This window comes from Parasteatoda tepidariorum, chromosome 7 (assembly GCF_982258835.1).
Source record: "Parasteatoda tepidariorum strain Cologne lab strain chromosome 7, Ptep-v5.0, whole genome shotgun sequence".
In the NCBI taxonomy this organism is placed as follows: Eukaryota; Metazoa; Arthropoda; class Arachnida; order Araneae; family Theridiidae; genus Parasteatoda; species Parasteatoda tepidariorum.
Genome location: NC_141761.1, coordinates 21,939,680 through 21,956,853, shown reverse-complemented (window position 1 = coordinate 21,956,853; position 17,174 = coordinate 21,939,680). Strand labels below are relative to the sequence as shown.

The 17,174-nt window shown below is 28.6% G+C and overlaps 1 long non-coding RNA gene across 1 annotated transcript; it reads right to left on the bottom strand.

Moving 5' to 3' along the window:
• On the bottom strand, positions 1-5,535 carry LOC147806945 (uncharacterized). Its single transcript, XR_015435401.1, has 4 exons — positions 5,496-5,535; positions 4,203-4,282; positions 2,967-3,042; positions 1-162 (listed from the first exon to the last, which is right to left on the bottom strand). It is a non-coding gene; the product is annotated as an uncharacterized LOC147806945 (long non-coding RNA).
• Between the last annotated feature and the right edge of the window lie 11,639 nt (positions 5,536-17,174).

Here is a 17,174-nt window from a genome sequence, read left to right as displayed (position 1 = left end):
AAAACTTAAAAAAGATTTATTTTGTTTAAGAATCATTAACTTTAGCAATATTAAAACATATATCTTGGATTTTATCAGATATATATCTGTTTCTTTTCTTCATAGCCTCCTCCATTTCTGTGGCAGTAACTCCTCTTTTCATTAGATATTCTCTCATCTGACCTGAAATAAAAATAAAATGTTAATATGGAAAAAGGCAAATAAAAATAAAAACAAGTTTTTAAAAAACAATAGCACTTGGAAAAGTCTTAACTTTGCTAAAAAAATCTGTTTGTTAAAGAGCAAAAATATTCCAGCTGTGGATGAATTGATGTCTATTTCTGTATAGTTAAAAGCTGAACTTTGTAGTAGTTCTGGTAGTTCTTCAGTAAAAAATAAACAACAAATTTTTAAATCTTTACAAAAATTTCAATTAAGACAATATTTAGTTTGAACTTTCACAATTTTAAACATTTATGTAGCATCTAAGTGATATTTTAAACATCTTTCACTGTAAAATTTTACATTAAGTAGCAGGAAAGCTTCTGCAATTTTTTATATGAGCATGTTAGTCGCTACATTGCCTTTACCTGGGTGACGAGTATGTTGTGTAATCTCTGCCATTCAGATATGTATGACGTTCTTTTTTTTTTTTTTTAAATTAATAGAATTTTCAAAGCAATTTATGAAATAAGCTCTGAAATATAAATATTGGATATATAACACAAAAATATATGCATTATACATTATTGGTATTATCTCATTACGTCCTGACAATATTTGAATTTTGGCCTCATAAGAAACTGAAGCGAATACTCCAATAAAATAGTAAAGTTAAACAGCAGAATCTATGTTTTAACCAAATAAACACCTTTTTCGTATCTAAAAACTTAGTGTAGGGAAATATTTTATCAAATTTATAACAAATAGAACTACACTGTCTCCACTACTTAAATTAGCAAAGTTGCAAAAGGCAGAGAGCATATTGTAATTAAAACTGTTGTGATCAGGATTAATTAATGATATCAGAGCCAAAGTAAAAACAGTCATTTATGTAATTTCAATCAGACACATTTGTTAAGGCATTCATAAATTAATAAAATAACTTTCAACTTCTAAATTAAAATAGTTCTCATAACACACTGTTACATTCCCAGTCTTTGCCAATGCAGTCAAAGGAAACAGAATATAAACAAACAATATGACAAATTTTGAGACTTCAAAGGAAGTGGTGTTCAGCAAGTGTGGAATTTAAAATAAAGAAGTCAGGCTTCAGAATATATTTTTAGTAAATGGATTGACATTTACTTTCCTTCTTTTGCTAATACTATTGACACTGAAATAAAATTTCAGATGATTAATTTTAATTTAATTGATTTTAATTCAGATAACTGGTAAGAAAGGCAAATGTTATATTATTCAAAAATTACAAAGATGTTAAAATCTCAATTGTGAGTTTTTTTGTAATTTATTAATGCATCTATTGCACAGCAGTATACACCTTTTATGTTATAAAAAAGTTTATCAAATGAATAAATACCTTACTCAATAAGCAATGCTTAAATATGCTAAGACCATTTTACAAGGAGTAACCCTATATTTATTTATTAGGAGGAGTAACCCTATTAATTCCTTTTTTTTTTCTAAAAGATTTTCTGTAAAATGGATTGAGTAATAAACTCTCAAAATAAAAGTAAAATTTAAAGAAAAATAAATATTACTTGATTTAGTATATACTAAGGTTAGTTGGTTTAAATTAGATATTTTAATTTTTTTAATTACAAAGTCATACAAACATTGTTTTAAATTATTTTAATATTTTCAAAATGCTTTTTTTTTACATTAAGATATTTTAACAAAAAATATTTAAAATTCATTTGTCTTTCCATTTTATATTTAATCTAATGCTACACTGTGTTTTTAAGAGGATGTCATACCATGGGAGTAATTTTTCATCACAAATTTTGTTTCAATTCCATAACTAGACCTGAAAAATAACTGCGCACCACTGTGGGAAGTCAAAAAAAAAAAAAAAAAGGAGAGAGAGAGAGATGAAACTTAAATAAAAAAAACTAGTACCTTTTCCCAATCGTTATATGCATATAGTATACATATAACCATTTAATGATCCAAAAACATCAAAATTGAGACAACATCAAAATTGAGACTCAAGATAACAGAATTTTCAATTCTATGTCTCCATTATGACTTGTACAGTACTCTGTCAAGCTTTTTCTGAACGATACTTATTTTGTGAAAATTTAGACATAATTTTTGAAAATTAAAAATTATATTAAAAAATCAACACACAATTATAATAAAAATATGGATTTATTGTTTCCTACGATACACATAATAAAATTTTAAGAAAAAATACTTTGTGAAACGACCATTTTTTCCTGAAGTTGAATTTGTGAAGGTACCGCTAAATGGTAGTAAATTCGGTTTGGACAGACCCCTGTTGCAGGTAACTTAAATTTTACTGATGGATCAAAATTTTGATGCTTCAGTATCTATCAATTTGGCTTGGAAAGATTCATGTGGAAGGAGAGTTCCATTACAATTCCCATATTTCAAAGTTGCAAGGAATAGATTAAATGTATTTTGCCTCTCCAAATATTTAAAAAGAAAGTTCTTTTAATTTAGTATGTTTAACAAATTTTTCACATATTTATATTTTTATTGTTAAATTAACTTTTTATAGTCATATTATCTCTAATATGAATCTTTTGCAAAAATATATTTTAAACTAAGTAAAAAATGTCCAAATGAAAAGGACCTATTGCTATCAATTACAGAAAGAAAAAAAACGGGGGAAATAATTCTTGGAGTTTTCTTTTTCCACAACATAATTTTGTTTAAAGTTTCCTTAAGCAAAGCAACCCCTCATTAAAAACAATCATCCCTCCAACACAAACACTAGATGGCGTGTTTAAAACCTTGATTAACATACAATTTTAAACTAAATACTTAAGTACTTCACTTACTTCCCGCCAATTCTCACACCCTTCTGTCCATGCTGTCAGTTTATTGGCTCCTGTAATGTCCTCTTCAATGGATTTTCTAAATCAAAATAAAACATTCACATTATAAATTTAAAGTTATAAATATTCATAAAAAAATAAGTTTTATAAATAGTTATTGGAAAATGGGTGATTAACCAAATTTAATATGAATTGTATATTCTGAGAGAATATACATATTTCTAACTGAAATGCTAGGTAGAAAACATAAGTTAGTTACTCTAAGTTAAGTCACGATTAGAGCAAATGAACACATAAAGAATAAGTATTAAAATTTAAAAGTATTGTTCATTGGTTTAAGTCTCAACTTAAATAAAAATTTTTTAGAGAAATCAGCAATTTCAAAATTCATGAAGCATTCAAATACAAGTTTTTCCAAATATCCACTGATATTCATAGCTTTGAAATTTTTGTTAATATATTGCTGTGTTAATAAAGCAAAATTGCATTAATACTCGGACGGCAATAAATTATAGGATTTTCTAAATAACAGTATAATAGAAAAAAAAATTTGGTAAAAATTTTTTAGAACTACGAACAAAGTAAAAATATGTTTTTTTTTTTTTTCATCCTTCATTTACGTCTTCATTACAAAAAGCGGTATTATTTAAAAGAGAATGGATTTATTTTGCAAAAAGCATTTCAACTAATTCCTATAAAATACAATCCTTATACACCATATTTTCATTATAATATAGGAATGTCACCTTTTAAAGTGAAAATACAGCAGGTAGATTAACTAAGAGCCACACATGTATTTGCTCATGTAGACAGCATATATGCTAATTTTTATGTTCTACGAATTGTGATCAGTAAATTCAGTGTAATTTTTTTATCAGTAAACTTGATAATATGTTTTCAGAAAATCAAATACTTTTAATTGTTAGACACAAAATAAAGAGCACAAATAAAGAGCATATAGAAGTGGTTATTATAACTAAAAGCACAATTCAAGAATCTGAATATCGTATTAAATGTAATCAGGATTTTAATAACCACATAGCGATAGTAGTTTTAACTGTCTAAAAGCAGTCAAAACCCCATTTGAATTTATAAAAAATTGGAGAAAATAAGGTAAAACTAAGCGTAATCACTGAAATTTGCATAATAACACAATAAAAATATTTGCTTTTTTAAAACCATTTGAAATCCCAGAGCAATAACAATGGAAAAAGCAATTGAGAAACAACATAGATTTACTTGTGTTTAGAAGCTTTTCCTTGTTGCATATCAACAGTCAGCAGGCTACATCTGGCTCACTAGTCGCAGGCTGTGCACCACTATAATATTTCAAATATAGAGCAAAAGAAACAGCATTAAAATAAATAGAGGTAGATACCTACACTAATAAAAATAAATCTAATTATAGATGAAAAAGCTGAAGATAAATTCACAACACCTTTTGTTATAGTGATTTTATTTTAATCAACCAACTTAAATTTTTTAAAATTTCCTACATTTTCTTTTTGTATACTTTGCAAAATAATTTTTTAAATCCCGGCTGTGAATTCGTGAATTTATTATAAATCAATTTAAACATTTCTAATGTTAGCTATAACAAAATTAAAAAAAAAATATTGATTACATTGATATAACAATGCTCAAGAAAATTAATGATTTTTAAAATGTTTTAGTCCTTACATATTTATTAATTTTTTTTTTAATGTATTTACTTTATTAAAAATAAGGAAATGCCATTGACAAATCAAGCATGTTTTTCAAAAAGATTCAAATAAAAATAGTTAGGTTAAAAATAAATATTTGAAATAATTGATAGACATTTTTTATAGACTCTAATTTGTAATATATTTTTGGTAATTCTAAATCACAAATTTGATTCATTATTAAATTGTTCAAATTATTAATTGTAAATCACAAAATTGTTCATTATTAAATACTCTGAAATTAAAATTCAAAAGTTTTGTTTACTTAATATTTCCATTAGAAAATATTATCTTAAATAAAATAAAACAGTTAATTTTTTTTTCCTTCTTTTTACAAAAAGAATTTATTTTAACATTACATTTCAATAGAATAGGACAACAGCAAGCCAAAATTTTAATCATAACTGCGAAAAATAAATTTTAAAATAAAAAATTATTTTAATAGAAATTATACAAACGTTACTTTAACATTATCTTCAAATGCTAAAACTATTATACAACATGACGCAAACAATTAGAGAAATTAAATATGATTTAAAAGCTAATTTCGTCACACAAAAAAATTAGGACGGTAATATAAGTATTTAAGATGCAACATTTTTACTGTAAACTAAAATAAGACTTAAACAGAATCTTTCTTAAAAGAATTCAAAATGTAAATAGACTGCTAAGCCTAACATGATTGCAATTCAATGCTAATAACAACATTATAATATAGATAATAAATGCGCACGCATTATTTAAATGAAACTCAAATCAACTATTAATAATAAAGATAAAGTGCATTTAAATAATAGTGATAATAATAAATAACATAAAGAAAACTCACCTCATTCATATGAATCTGCCGCCGCCATGTGTGTAAACCAGTGTTGCCAGAACTTAAGATTAAAAAGTAGCGAATGGGAGCTCCAAAAGTAGCGGATTCGAACATTTTGTAGCCCAAAAATAAATCACATATATATATATATATATTAACAAAATTAATATCACAGCATAAATAAAGTGTAAAGTTTGCCATGTTTTGAGTGCTCTAATTTATTTGGCTTTATTTCTGTAAAACAGCGCCGTTTGCCAGAAAACACTAAAATTATAATAATATTGGATAGCTCGTTTTTTTCAAGCTTTTTTATGTGTAAAAATCAGTCGGAACTGTCTTCGATATTTTAATGTTGGTGCGGTCTTTGAGCTGCATAAGAATACTAAGCGGTTTCGACCTCAGCTCGCTTCGTTCCCCAACCTCAAGAACCTTAATTACTCGCACATAAAAATGTTCGCACTAGCTAATTTTTTTTTAAATAAAAATTATCTCGCGTTTGGAGGAAATTAAAAATAAGACCTAACTAGGACCCAATCTCCAACAAGAAATTCAGAAAAGTTCAACTTCATGGGCCTACATCTGTGTGTATTTAAAAATAAAAGGCAAAAAATCTTTTTTTGATAAGCAAAATAATTTATTTAATCATTTCTGCTCTGAAGTTCGAAACAATACAAAGTACAAACATTCAGCTCGCAGATGAGAAATATGACTTCGCTTTTCTTTGTAACAGCATCAATAATTGTTTCAAACTCGATTGAGAATAGTTTTGATAGTAATTTAGTGAACAAATGAATATTTTGATTTGGGCCACATATGAAACAGTATTTTAAAGCGTCTACGAAGCAACAAATATTTTTAGCAAATTTTTTTTTCTTCATTTATAGTAGCTGTAACATCTGTTGTAAAGTTAAAAAAAAAAAACAATGATAAAAAGATAGATTTGCACTAAATGCTCGTAAATATTTTCTTTTCTCGCAGCTCGCTTAGTTGCTGTGCTTACTTTACTTGCACAGTGAAACATGTTAAGTTGACCATCTCTATAAGTTAATCACCTATCTAAGATTTTGATGATCAAGTGCAAAACTGGTAAAAACAATTTGTTATCATTTTTATAAGATGACTTCTCTTATAAAACCATCAAATTGTAGTTTCACTTCTGATCAGTTTACGCTAGTTTCACTGTAGTAGCTTTAATAATTTTCTTAACTCCTTTTATAACACGCAGCATATACATTACCGTGTTTATCATTTAAAGTAATTATCTTTCCTAGTTATTTTGCAATTACTATAAATGTTTCGAAAGGTTTAAAATGTTGACATTTTCGAATTAAAAAAAATTGTCGTTATTCAATTTTCCTGATCCCTAAGTGCATTATGTTTCAATTAACTTAGTCATTCTTATTCATAATTTCATTGTTATAGTTAATTATTATTTGAAATTTCATAGTATATATTTTTGTTTTAATAACAAAATCCTTCTTTTGCGTTTCATCGTCATCATTGGGTGGGCCTTGGCCTTCTATGAAATATTTCTTCATGTCGTTCTCCTCGATGCCAATTCTGATTATCATTTGCGTTTGGTAATACGAATTTTATTTTAATATGATAACTATCCAAAACTTCATTTTTATTTGTTTCATTTATTTATTGCATATTTGGAAAAATGAGGTGAAAAATAAAAACTGTAACCATAGCAATACATATTATAGCTTCCTTTAAAAAAAAATAATTTCATCATTTACAACGGGCAAATCTAAGCTCTAGAGAGATATAAAAATTTTCCTATTTTTCGTGCAACTGTGAATAGATGGTGATTTACAAAAGTGAAATGAATTCACTAAAAAGCATTTAACAGTACGATATTTTTTGAAAACTCATTGTCATTCACAACAACTATTTTCATTCATCAGGTTTAATGACTTTGGATTTAATTTTTCTGAGTTTCAAAGCGAGTAACGTGATTTTTTTCCTCCAGAAAATAAACGATTAATAATAGTTGGAGTTAAAAAACATTTTCCCCATCATACTCTCCGTGCATTTTTCCATATATATCTTTGCGATTTCCCGAGTTTACGATTTGAAACATAAACATGGAAAGATTATAGACTCCATCAGTAAAACATATCAAGAATCCAAAACTGAAGCGAGAACGTTTTCAACAACAACAAAAATGTCCTTTTTAAAAATGGTAAAGAAGCTACAAACTTTCAGAATCATTTTATAATGGGAAGGGAAAATATTAAAAAATATATATATATATATTTCAGTAAGGAAAAAAAGTAGCGCATTTTTAAGATTTGTAGCGTTCGAAAAATAATAAGTAGCCCAAAAAGTAGCAAGTAGCGAAAATTCAATTTTCAGTAGCGGGGACTTTTAAAAGTAGCCCAATCCGCTACTTGTAGCCCAATCTGGCAACACTGGTGTAAACAATTGGAGCAAGGTGCAAACGAGTTTAGTCATGAAGAGAGCGCACCAGTTTTACGGATCAAAAGTTGAAAAAGTTCAGTAAAAATTCACTAATTGAAGGGAGTAAAAGAACGTTCAGTCTATTTAGTCTCAGAAAGCGCATTTTAATAGAATTTTATTAAAATGTACATTTTTTTCTTTTCTTTTTTTTCTATGTTATTACTTGAATGCGCTTTTTATATTGCATATAAATATTTATGAGAAAAGCAACAAATAGAAAAAACAAATTAACTCAATTAACTAAATATAATCGATGAAAAATAGTTTTATTGAATAAAATTTTCAACTTTTTAATTATTTATTTTATTAAGAAACAAATTTATTATGACATTCAGTTATTTATTTAGTTTATCAAAAAATTAAAAAAAACATCAATTTTTTTATTTATTTTCCTTTTTTAAACTATCTCGTATTAATTTCCGAGTTGTTTTCTATCAATTATTTATATATAATTAAGGGTTTTATGTTCCTTGTAATAATAAATAAATATTTTAAAATAAATCTACATATTTAATAACTCTATATAAACATATTTAATAAAATGCATATAGATAATAAATAAATATATATTTTTTTATCTAGTTATCGCAAAAATGTACTGTTTCTTAACTTTACATTCACTAAAAAAAACAGTTTTTGATATTTGCTTTCGAAAATAATGACAGAATTGTGACAATGACAACAATTATGAAGAAAAAATAAATAAATAAATAAGGACAACATTGTTCTAACAGTTTTTCTTTCTCTCTTTTTTTATGTACTTGCACATTAATTAAATGCTGGCTAATATGAAGATTTTATTAAAGCTTTTAAAAGCTTTTATTGAAGATTTTATTAAAGCTTAAATTAAACTTTTAAAATCACAGTGATCAAGCTTAACACTGGATACTGCAAAGATCTCGAAAATTAATTAAATTGAACAATAAAGGACATATTTTTAATAAAAATTTAATTACTTTCTAATAAAAATAAGTAACTAATTTTTTCACGAAATTTTCTTATGTTACGGTGTGATTTGCCGGAAAAGCAAGCTACGCACATTATGAATAGGTCTTTCAAATTTATTTTAAACGTTACATAATTCAAGGTATTGAGCATTTGATTTCTAAAGCTGTACGAGAGCTGTGGGTGATTTTTATGGGTTTCTAAATAGTAGCGTAGCTACTTTTGGGGCTCCCAGGGCAAACACCCTGCCAACACGTGGAGCACCCTCAATCTCTGGATACCAAATACTTTTAACAGGTAGTGAAATATCTTTTTATTGAAAAAGTATTTTCGGATCCCCTGGGCATTGTCCTGTTTGCCCAACTGTTAAGACATCCCTGTTTCTTACGACACAATGGCAATTCAAACAGGCACTCATTCTTTACCGCATCTTTGGAATTGACCCCAGATGGAATTGACCCCTCAAATATTATTTTCGTTATAAAGTTAACACAACAGTTATATTAACTAGTTTGAAAAGAACCAAATGGGAAATAAAAATATGATTCAGTCAGAGTCGTAGCACCAGAGTTACTCCTCGGGCTATTGGCGACTGTTTGGGAAACATCCCAAAGGATGAGAGAGAAAGTTTTTTATTGTTTTTCATTTAGTTTTTTAGATTTTATTTTCAATTGCAAAATTCCTTAAACGGTAACTAGTTTAATAATCGAAAAAGCACAATATTCATTTTAGAGTAACTGCGGAACATATTGACACCATAGAGATGAAATACTATCTCAACTATATATAGTTGACACAGGTGACACATATATGCTTGACACAGGTGGAAAATCTCAAGAACCATTCCTACTGTATAAAAAATATTTTCTTTTATGGTTTTTGGTTATGAGAATAAGAAACTGATTAGCGAAATATATTTTCCGACGAAGAATTTACTAATAAGGTTTTGTTTGAATTTCCATCAAATTGGCAAATGTTGTTTTTTCGCATGCAGCGTGAATATCTCTATTGACCAAGCAAGAAAAACCACGTGGGTTAAATTTTCTTTTGTTATGTAGCCCATTGTCTTTACAAATATTTATGACTTACATTATAAAAATAAATTGGATGTTGTATGTCACATGGTGATTTAAACGTATAAACGAATTATAACAATTAAACGTAACGAATTAAACGTATAAACAAATTATAAAATTATAACATGACAAGCCTTAAGGCTTGTCATGTTATAATTTTATATTTTTATTTTATATTCGTCTTTGAACAGCCAACCCAGATAATAATAATACTATATAAATAAAATTAATACATGAAATAATTATGTGTGTTCATTTTGAAAATACTTACAATTTTTATTAAATGCACATTTTACACAATTAAAAGGCATTATGTAAAATTAAAAAAAAATATTTGCTCAATTCATTTTCATAGCATCACTATATGCAAATGAATATTTTTGCAATATGTAATAAAGATGGACTATGTTTTTATTTTTCTCGTTACACGTAAAAAATAGTTAATTTAATTTTGATCTGTACCTCATAAACATCACTTCAAATTAAAGTCGGACATAAATTTGAATGAAAGAATCTTAAGGGAATATATTTTTCTGCAATATTGACTAAATTTTTTTTAACGTGATATTCTATGTAATGTAAAAAGTCACGGGCCCTGTTCTGTTGCTGCCTAAGAAATTCATTTGGCTAGAAATGTCAAGCTATATATTTCTCAAATAGAACTATGTGAAAATGCTGTCTATTTCGGTTAGAAAACCTAAATTAATAGAAAAAAAAATTCCATATCATTATTTTGTTCTTAAGCATCCTCATGTTTCCAGAAAACCTTGTTAATAATATGTTTTGGTTACATTATAGCGAATGCAATATTTAATTTGAATGTAATCCCAAAAATATTTCTAAATGAAGCAAATTTAAATACATTATGTATACCAGCGATAATGAACTAGTATTAAAGTTAGATTCAGGTTAAAATTTTTACTATTTATTTGCTAGACAAGCTTGAAATGCAATATACCAGCGAAAAAAAAAAAAAAAAAACCAGCATGATCTAGCAAAAATATTTGCTTGTACCAGCAAAATTACTAGTATGTCATGGTATGTATTGGTACACTTTATTTGCTTGTCTAGCATACAGATACCAGCTTGTGTTGCTGGAATATCTTGCTAGTCTAGCAACAATCACGGTCATCACTTGCTAGTTTTCTGTGCTATTCCAGCATGAGAATTCTACCATCGGTTGCTAGGAATTTTTGCTATTCCAGCAAGAGAATTCTACCATCCGTTTCTAGGAATTTTTGCTATTCCAGCATGAGTTTGAAATCAACATATTTTTGTTGCTGGTACCAGTCTGAATTTTGATGAGCATGCATGAATTTTGCCTTATATGAGACTTAATAAATACACAAAAAATATTTTTGGAATGATAACAACAAAGTTGAACAGTTTTTACCGCTTTTTCCAACTAAAGATAAAGTCTGTAAGGTTTTTACTTTTAACACATAACCATCTGGAAGAGACCTTATAAGGAAGCAAACTGCTTTGCATTTTTTATTCTTACATTTTACAAATTTTGTATTTATTTACTCTCCATAATAACAATTTTATAATCTTCATAATAAAATTTAAATAAGTTCTAAGGACCTACTTTAAATAAATATAACAAGGTCTAAGGATTTGATAAAAATAAAAAATTCTGTTTTCGCCTAAGCTGTCTGTAGAGCACATTAAGCTGTCAAGTATAAAAAAGCATGTAATAGATTGTTAAGGTATATCTACCTTTCCATGCTTGGGAGCCAGCTTAAACAGCTAATAAGCATGAGATGCTTGCACATAGCATATCATGCTATTACGATGAATGCTAGGTATCTCGCATGTGATGCTGGCAAGCAAAAAAAGCATATAATAGCTTGTTAAGGTACCTACCTCTCCATGCTTGGGAGCCAGCTAAAACAGCTTATAAGCATGACATGCTTCTACATAGCATATCATGCTAGTACGATGTATGCTAGGTATCTAGCATGTGATGCTGGCAAGCATAAAAAAGCATATAATAGCTTGCTAAGGTACCTACCTAACCATGCTTGGGAGCCAGCTTAAACAGCTAATAAGCATGAGATGCTTATACATAGCTTATCATGCCAGTACGATGTATGCTAGGTATCTGGCATGTGATGCTGGCAAGCATAAAAAAGCATATAATAGCTTGCTATGGTACCTACCTTACCATGCTAGGGAGCCAGCTTAAACAGCTAATAAGCATGAGATGCTTGTACATAGCTTATCATGTTAGTACGATGTATGCTAGGTATCTAGCATGTGATGCTGGCAAGCATATACTAGCATGAAAATCTAGCAGACCTAGCAATACATAGCAAAAACTAGCAAATTTTTGTTGCTAGTACCAGCATGAATTTTGACGTGGGTAGTCCTGGTTAAAAGCACGATTGTGTTAAACGTTGAACTAAATCATTGGTTTTCTTTTAGACCAATAGATAACAGATTACACAAGCCTGCGAAATTGAACTTTTTGAAAAATACAAGAGAGGTTATTGTTGATTTATATGTTATTTGATGTGCTGATTTCGAAAATGACCTTCATTTTTCGCAATCACATCAGGATTTTTTAAAAAATCGATATTAATGCTTTTACTAAAATCCTATTTGGAAAGGAATTCTCTCAAATAATTTTGCATGTACTATCCGGTAACTGTTCTCTTCATTCATTTTGATCTATGTAAAATTTAATCTTGTGAAAGAAAATTGATTTTTGAGCTATCAGCTAATTTTTTATAGGTTAAAATGAATAAAAAATACTGTTACCAGACCACAAAAGTCACCTCTGCAATAAAACAATAAGTTCCTTGTGTTCAAACTTTTTACATCAGTTTCTAGAAGAAAATCACCAACATACCATTTTAATTTGTTTTTATTGAGATAACTTACGTAAAATTGACGATTAACCAAGAATAACAAATATTGTGTATGTGTATATGAAAGTTTGAAACAAAAAACAAAACAAACAAGGCAAGCAAAAAACAAAAGAGAAAATTTTCTATTTAAGTATGTACTCGTTTTCCTCTGAAACTTATTTATGATGTTCTTTTTTATGCTTAATCTCAGGTTTATCCCGAGCTATCATCCAAAAGTAGTCAGCGAACTTGTTCTTGTCCCATCTTCCTTGATATTTACGCTCCATATCTCTGATATCTTGATGGAACCTTTCCCCTTGTTCTTCGCTGACTGCTCTTAAAATTTCAGGGAAAAAGTCCACGTGAGTGAAGGAAATGCATTTTTACACTCATGGAGCAACCCAAGGTTTTAAATTTGTCCAGCATTTTCATTACAATTTCCTTATAGTCAGGATCCTTGTAATAACCCAGAAATTTATTGACGACATCTTTGAAAGCAACCCAAGCTTCTTTTTCCGTTTCTGTCATGTTAGTCTCAAATTCTTTATCCTTCATGAGTTTGCAGATATCAACGAATATCCGTGGATCAACAAATATTCCTTCTTTCAACTTAGCTTGGGATAAACCTGGAAACTTTTTGCACAGGTATTAGAAACAATTACCATCTTTTGGAACAACCTTGACAAACACCTAACACTTGCTTCATTACACCTAATTTTATATGTAGCGGAGGTAACAGTACTTTTTTCGGATCAACTAAGCTGTTTCGGATAACGTTCTTGGTGCCTGGGTCAAAGTTTTGTCTTTTCGGCCATTCTTTTTTGACCCAATGTTGAGTCTTGTCACGAACGACTGTCCCACTCACAAATGAAACATGAGTACTTTATAAACATCCCTTGTTGATCAAGAAGCATGGAGATAATTTTCAAATCACCGCAAATGGTTCAACTGTGGTTGATATACTTTATTTTGTTCAGGACGAGAGTCAGGTTTTCGTAGCATTCTTTTAAATATACTAAGTGTCCAACTGGTACTGATGCATACTGGCTCCTATAATAAGGAACAGCTTTGTGGCTTTTTTCAGATGAATCTATAAACAGCCTCCACTCATCTTTATTGTAGATGACATTAAATTTGCTCATCCAGGAACATCAGAACAATAGACCAAGTTCTCAGCTTCATCAAATAACTTAATAAATTCCTTTTCACGATTCCTGTACCAATAAAATGATGTTCCTTTGGCCAATAAGTTTTTTTCTTTCAGTCTAGAGCCTAACAATTCAGCTGTCTCTTTCGAAAGGCCAAGATCTCTAGTCAGATCATTAAGCTCAACCTGAGAGGAGGGCTGAGGTAAACCGGCTAGAGATGGTTTATATTCGATATCGGAGCCTTGAACTTCTGGATGTTCCGAGTCTGAAGACTCTGGAGAGATTATTGGTAATTCAGCTGGAGGCAAAGGCACATCAGGTCCATGAGGAACGGGGAGTATGGCAGATGGAATACTATCAGGATAAGATATTAGTCTTTGATTTTTCCGGTTATACCCACGAACATGGCAGGAACAAAAATAACAATCATCGAAGTGGTTTTGTGGCTCCCTCCACGTCATAGGAATTCCAAATCGTAAAGCAGTCTTCTTTCCTTGATGCCATAAGAGTGGATCATTGAGACACTGCACACAAACTTTATGAGGTGCCCAAGATTTGTCCTGATCTCCGAGTTTTATGTCAAAATATGCGAGATAAAGTTGTCTTACATAGTCTATAATGCTCCTCAAGCGACTTTTAACCGCACTATATTCGCCGCATGTATAACAAAAGTCCTCTGGGAAATTTTTAAAATTTTTTGAAATCAAAGCCATCTTTCATGAAACGCACAGAAAAAGGCAAACTTTAAAATGACTCCCTATCACGCTTGCTAGGGTTTCTGAGAGGTCAGCGGACCTAGATAAGGATTCTCGCGGCGCTATTGGTAGAGAGAGATTGTTACAGAGAGAGGGACGGTGACAGGAAGTAGTGATAGAGGGGTACTTTTGTAGATTTGATCAAAGTACAATGCTGGTCAGTCAAGAAGGGAGGAAATTCAAAAACGAAAACTTTTTTATGGTAAATGTTCATAAAAATTCCAGTAAAATTGAATTTTTCTAAAAAATGTGACGTGATGGACATTTTTCATTATTATTTTCCATTTCAGCACCAAAAAATACATTAAGTTCTGCTGTCAGACCTCTTGTATTTTTTTCATCGCAGGCCTGTGTTATTTGTAGACAAGAGTAATACATTTAAAAGAAATTATCTTTCTGAAATAAATATTCTCATTTTTTTTTAAAATTGCATTTTCTGCATATTACATTTATTCTTATTACAGAGTCGCATTTTTGGATCATATATTGACTGATTACATATTATCAAAGATTATATCTTAGTCGGAACACTTTGAGAATATTTTAAGGAATAAAGAAAGAATTAACAATTTACGGACATATGAGTGTCATGAAAGCTTTTAATTTTTGCCAAATTACATTCTTCAGATTATTTCGTTGAATTTACATTCGTTTGATAAAGTCATTATGTTTACAATCTTTAAACCAAAAAAAAATAGTTCTCACCGAAGTTACTTGCCAAATAGATCCTACTAAATTTGTAGAAAAATGGAATAATTAAAAAAGTGAGTTCAGTAATTTGTATAAAAACTAACGAAAAACTATATTTGAAATTTTGTCCCGGATAGCGGCTATTGTTTTACTATAGAAATGAACCTCATTTTAAGATATAGAAATATTAATAAAGATTTTATGTCTTAATTTACCTTTGACTAATTTTTCAAAAAAAAAAATCGAATATTAATAAAAAATTATGCTCAAAGAAAGAAAGCCTGTAACAAAACTTTCTAATTAAAAATTCTAAACACAAAATTTAAATATCATTCCTGTTCAAATGAAAATCGTATTCTTGAAAAGATAGATCCAGTTTCTTAAGTTAAATTATAAATTACACCTATTTGTCCGTGCAAACAATCTTTTCTAAACCACAAATTACTTTCAAAATAAAAGTTGCTCGTTTATTCTTTTTAAATTTGGAAAGAAATACAACTTAATTTAGTGTGGGAAACTAAAACTTATCTTTTTCTATCTAAAGAGTGTACAACAAAATAATTCAATCATATCCTCAAGTAAACTTGCTTACTTCTTTTGAAAGACAAACTAGCTTAAATTTGAATAGATGCCTGTTAAATTTTCTTCCTTATTTATTTCTAAAACTAGTTTAGTAATATAAGGAGGTGTTGCGGTTCATAAATGAAATCAATTTTTATTACGTTATTGTAGATTTTCTTTAACGGAATCTTTTATAAAGTTTGTTTTCTGAAAGATTCATTTCTATCGGTTGCATTACTAACCTTAAAGGAAAATATTCTTCTTTTGTTACAAATCTTTTGTAGTTTTAATCATTCTCTTATATTGGAAAGAAAGAGTTATAGCATGTAGCTTTAACGTTCTTATACTTTTAGCTACTTCTAGTTTTACGTTATTAAAGCCTGCATCTTATTTATGTCTTTTAAAAGCTACAAAGGGAAAGCAAGTTTTATTCAGGAATAATTAATGGATAAGTTTTTTTCACCAGAGTTTTATACTGCTGATATCTAAATATTAACAAAATTTGGGAAAAAAATCTCAATTAATAAGGTTTTTCGAATACAGAATAAACTTTGCTAACATAAATGAAATTGTTTAATCACTGACGTTAAAAAGGAAGGGCAAATTGAAGACCAAAAATAATTATAACAAATTAGAGTTCATTATTTTTGCTTTAACTGAATTCATTTTGTCACCTTAAATATTCGAATATCAAAAACTATATTTTATTTCTTTTAATGTTATGCAAATATTTTGCAAAATAAAATAATTATTTTGGAAGCAAATAGTTTCTGCTTGTTTTATGGAAGTAAAAGAATTTTATTTCACAAAAAAAAAAAAAAAACAATTCTTCTTAAAAACAATTATTCCCTGTTATAGTGGAAGCACACTTTATATTTAGTTAATAAATAGTTTTGCCATACAGAAAATAATGTTTTAAGTACAGCAAACGATTGATATAAACTTTTCTTGAACTAAAACTCATTATATTAATAATCTAAGATATTGCTTGTCATAAACAAAATTACGGCATTAAATGTTTCCTTTAGTTGAGTTTTCTATGAACTGCGTTTTCACAAAGAATAATTTTTATTGTATTAGTTGTCAACATCAAACTAAAACTTTTATCCTTTGCAGAAATTCTCAGTTTCACTAATACATTAGAAGAAAAGAGTTTAAATACATACCGTTGGACAGGTATTCATTGTTGGAAAAC